The sequence below is a fragment of the Hylobates moloch genome, unplaced genomic scaffold, assembly GCF_009828535.3.
Source record: "Hylobates moloch isolate HMO894 unplaced genomic scaffold, HMol_V3 SCAFFOLD_17, whole genome shotgun sequence".
NCBI lineage: Eukaryota > Metazoa > Chordata > Mammalia > Primates > Hylobatidae > Hylobates > Hylobates moloch.
Genome location: NW_026652292.1, coordinates 2,942,349 through 2,951,611, shown reverse-complemented (window position 1 = coordinate 2,951,611; position 9,263 = coordinate 2,942,349). Strand labels below are relative to the sequence as shown.

At 39.2% G+C, this 9,263-nt stretch overlaps 1 long non-coding RNA gene across 1 annotated transcript; it reads left to right on the top strand.

Moving 5' to 3' along the window:
* The first annotated feature begins 1,488 nt into the window (after positions 1-1,488).
* Positions 1,489-8,654, top strand: LOC116456709 (uncharacterized). The gene is made up of 3 exons (XR_004244790.2): positions 1,489-1,564; positions 7,608-7,678; positions 8,172-8,654. It is a non-coding gene; the product is annotated as an uncharacterized LOC116456709 (long non-coding RNA).
* The last annotated feature ends 609 nt before the right edge of the window (positions 8,655-9,263 follow it).

Sequence of the window (9,263 nt, the reverse complement as noted above, 5' to 3'; positions counted from 1 at the left end):
ACTGTGTAGGGGACACCAGATATACCTGCCCTCCCTGTGTGTGTGTGGGTTGCCGAATAGCACTCTGCCCCACTCCAGCTGCCCGCAGGACTGGGGCCATGGGTGAGGCTCCTGCTCAGGCTGGCTGGCAGTCTTCAGAGCTAAGAAAGCAAAACTGAAGGCTGTAACTATGGAATGAGAATACAGATCTTGCCTTAGCCCCTCCACATGTGCAGTGCATTTTTGCAGTTTTCACTGAAGAAGTTCTACCTGGTGTTTTCAAACTGTTAATGAATTAGAGCTAGTTCTCAAGAATACCACTGATACAAGTGTGTTGTTAGTACAATTATCAAGTCTGCTAATGTCTAAACCATTTAACTAAAGATTATTCTTGTCATAAAGAGTACCATCACTTTCAGTTGGACATCACAGAATGTTGAATCCAAGAGAGGAATTGCAATATCAATGTGGTCCTATATTTATATACACATTTAGTTGACACTCAAATAGTTGATTGAATAGATGAGTGTTGAATGAAAATATGTGGACATATAGGTACACACGTATATAAACTTTTCATGTATATTTTTATGTATATATTTGTCATACACTCACACCTGCCCACCCCAACACAAATACACACACACACACACACACACACACACGCACCAAAAGAGGGAGAGAGAGAGAGAACGAACACATGCCATCATCACATGAAATGTTTGGAGTACAGCTCACACTGGATGTTTGTAGAGAGATTTCAGTCCCCGCCACCACCCCCCAGGTGACCCTGCTATGCCAACGCAGTGCCCAGCCTGTGCTGGGAATGGCTGACTTCCCACTACAAGGATTCTATTACAGAAACATATCAGTAAAATGGGCAGGCTACCCTGAGACCCTCCCCTGGCCATGGCAGCCCCATGTCCCCAGCTTCTCTGTGGGGATTGGACCACAGTGGGCACTGGAAAAACATCGTCTATCAGAATCATTTCCCAGCAGCTGTGGAAGGGAGGCTCCAGGACTTGCTCTGCTTTCCAACACGTTTCTGAGTGGCTGTGGCATTATTCACAACAGGGACAATGGGGCCAGGCAGAAGGACATTCTGAGAGGGCAGCTGGGTGGGCTTTGCGGTGCTGCGTCTGGCCTGAGTGATGATAGGGCATCCAGGTGGAAGTAAGGTGAGTGAGCAGGAAGGTGTGTATGAGCACCTGCTCAATCCCTACCCTTCAGTCCCGGCCCACTGGGAGGAGGCAGCCAGCTGAGCGTGGGCAGGTGAGGAAAGTAGGCTGAAGCCCGGGTGGGGTGAAGTGCCTGGGGTCAGAGAAGAAGAAGGATGGGGTCTGGCAGGGGACTCTGCATTTAAGGCAGGATCAGGGAGGAGTTTCTGGCAAAGGTCATGTGAAAAAGCAGGGCACAACAGTGCCATAGCAACAATGAGGGGGTGGCCACCAGAAGGCATTGGCAACGTCTGTCAGGTCACAGCTTGGGTGGGGGCTGAGGGGTGAGAGAGGGGCTTGCTGGGCCTGGGGAGGAGAGCAATTGCATTTTCAGAAGAAGAGATACCCATAAAAAATACAGGAAAAAGGTATATATATATATATATATACACATACACACACACACACACATACGTATATACGTATATATATATATACGTGTGTACATATGTGTGTATATATGTACGTGTGTGTGTATATATATACGTACGTACGTATATATATATACACACACACACGTGTATATATATATATACGTACATATATATACACACACACACGTGTATATATATATATACGTACATATATATATATAACTTTTCCCCCAGAAGTTTGGCCATGAAGGAAAGAAAAAAATGCAGTGTGGAGTTCCACATGGTGTGTGTGTGAGTATGTGAGCACGTTCGTGTGCAGATCCACACACTTGTTTAGTGCTTAGTTGATCAAGAAGTGGGGAAGGCTGAGGTCCCACATATATGGCTGCACATCACCCATGTGCTCCCAGAGACAGGAGACTGCCATGTATCAGAAGGCAGACGGCAGAGCAGTCCAAGAAGAACGCGGGGCCGAAGCCATTCCTCCAGCCCCACTATGTCCAGAGCAAGGCCTAGCTCACCTGGGAGAGCTCAAAACACTCTGGTCCACAGACCTCCCATCAGTCAGATACATGTTAGAACGCTGCCATTCAAAGTTCTTACACTTCTGTAGGCCTTAGATCGTGTTATTCAAAATCCGTGTCCAGTATCCATGTTCGTTGATTGAACACACAGAATGGTTTCCAGGTTGAAATGGTTGTTTGGTGGTTCCATGGCAATCCAAACTGTCAGCTGAGTGGAGCACAGAGCCATCCCTCCCATCCACGCCCAGGGCTTTCACCATGGCTTTCCTGGCCTCTGTCCCTAAGGGGTGGCTTGAGTTGGAACGCTTGTGTCACGCGGCCTGGGGTTGTGGTCTTTCTCACTCTGCCCTGTCTTGTAAACCTCGCATTTGTGTGCACGTGGTGTGTTTGTGTGTGTGCAACTGATGTTAACTTTGCCATCGTTTCAAGTTTTTATTTTAGAGATGGGGGCACGTACAGCAGATATTTCCGTATTTACTGACAGGGTCTTTGTGTGTTTTACTGAGGGCTGCCTCTCAAGCAAGAGTTATTTTATTTGACAGTTGGTTCTGAGATTTCATCTTGATTTTTCTGAATCAACCCAGACTATATTACGCTTAACATGAAGTCAGAGTACCCCTAAACCAAACATATCAGTGTTTTAATGTTTTCAGTAATCTCTGAGTAACTTAAGTTCTCCTATCTCAAGAAGAATGGGCAACATTATTTAAAGGCATCGCCACTGATGCACAATGTGTAGGAGAAGTCACTGTGTGCCTATCTACTCATCACTCTTCTTCCTATCTGTGTATGCCCAAAGCTCCCCTGTGCATTGCTGCCTGGTTTCCCAAGCTTACAACACTGCTTCTAGGAGCTGCGGCCCAAAGGAATCACCTTATCAGTCACTCACCAGGCGCTGGCCCAGTACCGAGGATCCTTTTCCCACTCTCCACTGACTGCCACACGGCTGGTTCCCTCTCCCAGCCTCTGCCTAGGGTTTACTCTGCGTTCTGGTGGAATGTATCCTCTACTTACCTTCTAGAATTGCTCTTGGGTCCTGCTTTTTAAAAATCAATTTTGTGAAAGTATAATTTTACAAACAATACAATACACATATATTAAGTGTACATTTTGATGAGTCTGAAAAATGTATACACTGCTGAAACTACTCCACTTAATGATATAGAAAATTTTCATCATCGCAGAAGGTTTCCTGGGGCCCCTTTTCAGTCAATCCCCACCCTTCAGCCCCAGCCCAAAGCAGCCACTGATTGACCTTCTGTCACTACAGATCAGTTTTTCCTTCCTTATGCTTTGTGTAAATGGGATTACACTTTTGTGTCTGACTTCCTTTGTGCAAAATAGCGCATTTACTATTCATCCATATTGTTGTGTGTCAGTACTTCAATCTTTTCACATGCTGAGTGGTATTACATTATGTGAATGTGCAAGAAGGTCTAGTCACCTGTTGATGGATATTTGGTTTGGCTCCAACTTCCGGCAATTATGATCAAAGGTACCAGGAGCATTCATGTGTTAAGACTTTGGGTAAATACCTAGGAGCAGAATTGCATGAACATATGATAAGAGAGTGTTTACCTTTATAAGAAATTACCAAACTGTTTTCCTAAGTGGCTGTACCATTTCACACTCCTACTAGCTAAGTAGTTGCTCCACACTCACTAAAAATAGTGTCAATCTTGTCTAATTTTAGCCTCTCTAATGGGTGTATAGTGGTATCTGACTATGATTTTAATCTGCATTTCTCTAATGACTAATGTTGAGCATCTTTTCAAGTATGTATTGGCTATGCATATGTATTTTTTGGTGAATTTTCTGTTCGACCTTTAGCCCCCTTCTTTTATTAAAATTGGGTTTTATGTCTCATTATTGAGTTGTAAATGTTTGTACTTATTCTGAATAGAAGTCATATGTCAAATATACAAATTGTGAAAAATTTTCCCATTTGTGGATTTGACTTTTAATTTTCTTATTGATGTATTTCAAAGAGCAAAAATTTTAATGTTCATGAGTTTTATAATTTTTACTTTATAAATTTAAGCAAAAACAGTTTAGATTTTAAAAACAGTTTAGATTTACATAAAAGTTGCAAAGACAGTATAGAGTTCTCACATATCCCCCACCTATCTTTTCTCCTATTATTAGCATATTACATTAGCATGTACATTAGTCAAAACTAATGAATGAATATTGATACATTATTATTAATTCAAGTTGCTACTTTATGTAGTTTTCCCCAAATGCGAATGTCTTTTTTCTGTTCCAGAGTCCCAACCAGGGAACCACTTTGTGTTTTATGTTCATCTCCTTTGGCATCTCTTGGATGTGACAGTTTCCCAAACTTTTCTGGTTTTGATGACTTTTATAGATTGCAGAATTGCTGGTCAGGTATTTTGTAGATGTCCTTCACTTGGTATTTGATGTTTTACTTATGACTAGCCTGAATTTATAAGTTTTAGGGAAGAAGACCTCTTTTTATTATTTAGTTTTCTTTTAGGTTTTGTGCTTTTGGTGTCCTAACAAATTTTGACCTTGATAAAGTAAAATAAATTTTTCTTCTTATATATTTTTGTCTAGAAAATTTACATTTTGGCTTTTACACTTGGGGTTATGAAGCATTCTGAAATAATTTTGTATATGGTGTCAATAAAGGGTCATAGTCTTTTTTATGTGCGATATGGATATTTGTTTTTACAACAAAACTTATTTAAAGAATATCCTTTCTCCATTGAATCGCCATGGTACCTTTAAAAAATTATTTGACTATATATACAGGAGTCTATTATAAAACTCTCTTCTGTTTCATTAATTTATAAGTCTATTCTTATGCCAATAAGATACTATCTTGACTCTTAAAACTTTATAATAAGTCTTGGAGTCAAATAAGATAAACACTTCCACATTGTTCTGCTTTTATAAAAATTATTTTGGCTATGTTAGGTCCTTGAATTTCCACATTCATTTTATTTTTATTTTTTAATTTTTATGCCTATTATTTTAAGTTCTAGGATACATGTGCAGGATGTGCAGGTTTGTTACATAGGTAAATGTATGCCATGGTAGTTTGCTGCACCTGTCAACCCATCACCTAGGTATTAAGCCCAGCATGTATTAGTTATTTATTCTGATGCTCTTCTTCCCCCTGCCTCCTCACACCTGACAGGTTCCAGTGTGTGTTGTTCCCTTCCCTGTGTTAATGTGTTCTCATTGTTCAGCTCCCACTTATAACATGTGTTTAGTTTTCTGTTTCTGCATTAGTTTGCTGAGGATAAATGCTTTCCAGCTCCATCCATGTCCCTGCAAGATATGATCACTTTCATTTTTATGGCTGTATATTATTCCATGTACCACATTTTCTTTATCCAGTCTATCATTGATGGGCATTTGGGTTTATTTCATGTCTTTGCTATTGTGAATAGTGCTGTAATGAACATATGCATGCATGTATCTTTATAAGAGAATGATTTATATTTCTTTACATATACCTAGTAATGGGATTGCTGGGTCAAATGGTATTTCTGTTCCTAGGTCTTTGAGGAATTGCCACACTGTCTTCCACAATGGCTAAAGTAATTTACATTCACACCAACATTGTAAAAGTATTCCTATTTCTCTGCAACCTCACCAGCATCTGTTGTTTCTTGTCTTTTTAATAATTCCCATTCTGACTGGCATGAGATGGTGTCTCATTGTGGTTTTGATTTGCATTTCTCTGATGATCAGTGATGTTGAACTTTTTTCATGTTTGTTGGCCATATAAATGTCTTCTTTTAAGAAGTGTCTGTTCATGTCATTTGCCCACTTTTTAATGGGGTTGTTTGTTTTTTTCTTGTAAATTCATTTAAGTTCCTCGTAGATCCTGAATATTAGACCTTTGTCAGATGGATATATTGCAAAAGTTTTCTCCCTTTTTGTAGGTTGTCTGTTCACTCTGATAATAGTTTCTTTTGCTGTGTAGAAGCTCTTTAGTTTAATTTGATCCCATTTGTCAATTTTTGCTTTTGTTGCAATTGCTTTTGATGTCTTCATCATGAAATCTTTGCCCATGCCTATGTCCTGAATGGTACTGCCTAGATTTTCTTCTAGGGTTTTTATAGTTTTGGGTTTTACATTTAGGTCTTTAATTCACCTTGAGTTAATTTTCTGTACAAGGTGTAAGGAAGAGGTCCAGTTTCAGTTTTCTGCATATGGCTAGCCAGTCTTCCCAGCACCATTTATTAAATAGATAATCATTTTCCCATTCCATGTTTTGTCAGGTTTGTCAAAGATCAGACGGCTATAGACGTATGGTCTAATTTTTGATATCTCTATTCTGTTCCATTGGTTTATGTATCTGTTTTTGTACCAGTACCATGCTGTTTTGGTTACAGTAACCTTGTAGTATAGTGTGAAGTCAGGTAGTGTGATAGCTCCAGCTTTGTTCTTTTTGCTTAGCATTATCTTGGCTATATGGGCTCTTTTTTACTTCCATATGAATTTTAAAGTAGTTTTTTTCTCATTCTTTGAAGAATGTCAATGATAGTTTAATGGGAATAGCAATGAATCTATAAATTACTTTGGGCAGTATGGCCATTTTCATAATATTGATTTTTCCTATCCATGAGCATGGAATGTTTTTCCATTTGTTTGTGTCCTCTGCTTTCCTTGAGCAGTGGTTTGGTTCTCCTTGAAGAGACCCTTCACTTCCCTTGTTAGCTGTATTCCTAGGTATTTTATTCTCTTTGTAGCAATTGTGAATGGGAGTTCATTCATGATTTGGCTCTCTGCTTGTCTATTGTTGTATCGGAATGCTAGTGATTTTTGCACATGGATTTTGCATCCTGAGACGTTGCTGAAGTTGCTTATCAGCTTAAGAAGCTTTTGGGCTGAGACAATGGGGTTTTCTAGATATAGGATCACTTCATCTGCGAAGAGTGACAGTTTGACTTCCTCTATTTTTTTTTTTTTTTTTTTTGAAGGCATCGCTCTCTGTCACCCAGGCTGGAGTGCAGTCACATGATCTCGGCTCACTGCAACCTCCACCTCCCGGGTTCAAGTGATTCTCCTGCCTCAGCCTCCCGAGTAACTGGGATTACAGGCACATGCCACCACCATGCCCAGCTGATTTTTTTTTTTTTTTTTTTTTGTATTTTTAGTAGAGACGGGATTTCACCATGTTGGCCAGGGTGGTTTCTATCTCTTGACCTTATTCCTCTCTTTTATCTGAATACCTTTTGTTTCTTTCTCTTGCTTGATTGCCCTGGCAAGAACTTCCAATACTATGTTGAGTAGGAGTGGTGAGAGAGTGCATCCTTGTCTCGTGCCAGTTTTCAAGAGGAATGCTTCCAGCTTTTGCCCATTTAGTATAGCATCACATTCATTTTAAAATCACCTTATCAGTTTCCACAAAAATTTCTGCTGGGAGTTTTCCTGGGATCCCACTGAATCTATAAATCAGTTTTGGAGAAATGTCATGTCATAATAAAAAATGCTACTTTACATGATTTGAAGTTTTTATTTTTCTTTTTTGACAGAGTTTCACTCTTGTCTCCCAGGCTAGAGTGCAATGGGGCAATCTCAGCTCACTGCAACCTTCACCTCCCAGGTTCAAGCTATTCTCCTGCCTCAGCCTCCTTAGTAGCTAGGATTACAGGCACCTGCCACCACACCCGGCTAATTTTTGGATTTTTAGTAGAGAAGGGATTTTGCCATGTTGGCCAGGCTGGTCTTGAACTCCCAACCTCAGGTATCCACCTGCCTCATCCTCCCATAGTGCTGGGATTACAGACATTAGCCACTACACCCGGCCAATTTTAAGATTTTTAAAAAATTTTGGGGGATGCATTTTATTTCCCAACATGTGATTTATCTTTGTACATGTTCCTTTTAAAATACTTTTTTTCCCTTTTAGTTTTGAAGTGACTTTTGCTAGCTTTAGAATTCTACATGGACTATTTTAGCACTTTAAATATGCTGTTTCATTGTTTCCTGGCCTGAAGAGTTTCTCATAAAAAGTCTGCTATAATTGCTACTTTTTTTCCTATACCTATTGTGTGTTTTTCCTCTGCCCAATTTTAAGATTTTTCTCTTTATCTTAGGCTTTCGTACATTTTGCTATGAGTTGTCTTGTGGTTTTCAATGTGGTTTTCTATGTGGTCCATTGATCTTCTTGGAGTATCTTCTATGGATACAGCTGCATACCCTGATTTATCAGCGAGGACTGTCCAGTCTGCTCATAGGAAGTTGTGTGACTCCAAAGCCTGGACCTCACAGTTCATTCATCAATCTCTGCTATACTTGTGGAGTTTCATCCCATTATGATATTCCTGTCACAGTATTCAGCAACACTCAAGAGTATCCCAAGAATTATCTGTGTTTTTATTCTGTGTAGCTTGGAACCACCTTTTCTATATTGTCGAAAATGTTTCTCCATCTATAAAATTGAGAAAATAATATGTCTCATCTCATTTGTTCCCCTTTTGTCCCCAAGGATCATAGTCCTAATACACCTGTAGTTCAATATCTGAAGAAAACTCTTTTTCATATATTTTGTACAATTTCCTAGTTTTAAATTTGGGCATGTTGGATTTTTCAGTGTGTGCCTAACAAGATTTTTGCTAAAACAAAAGTATCAGTGCTGTTCGTAGGATTTAAATATAATACAGGATCTTATAACGTAATATTCGAAGTGTCCAGGATACAGTCCAAATCTACTTGACGTAAAAGGAGCCAGAAAAATCTCAACTGCAATAGAAAAGACACTGAAAGATGCCAACATCAAGACAATAGAAATGTTGGCATTATCTGACAAAGACTTTAAAGCAGCTCCAAGAAATAATCATGAACTTTTTGAAACAAATGAGAAAATAGAACATCTGGGCAAATAAATGGAAATTACAAAAAAAAAACTCAGGAACTTTAAAACTGAAAAATATAATAACAGCAACCTTAAGAAGGCCGACTAGATTAAAACATTAACTATGACTCAGGGAGCTAGAACAAGGCTTTAATATTTATGTCATCATAGTCCCAGAGAAGAAGAAATTTGGTGTTAAAAAGTATTTCAAGATATAATAGCTGAAAACTTTCTATGTTTAGTGACAGGCATAAATCTACAGATTGAAAAAAACTGAGTGGCTCTCTAATAGAATTAAGCAAAGGAAATCCATGTCAGCACATCATCATAATAA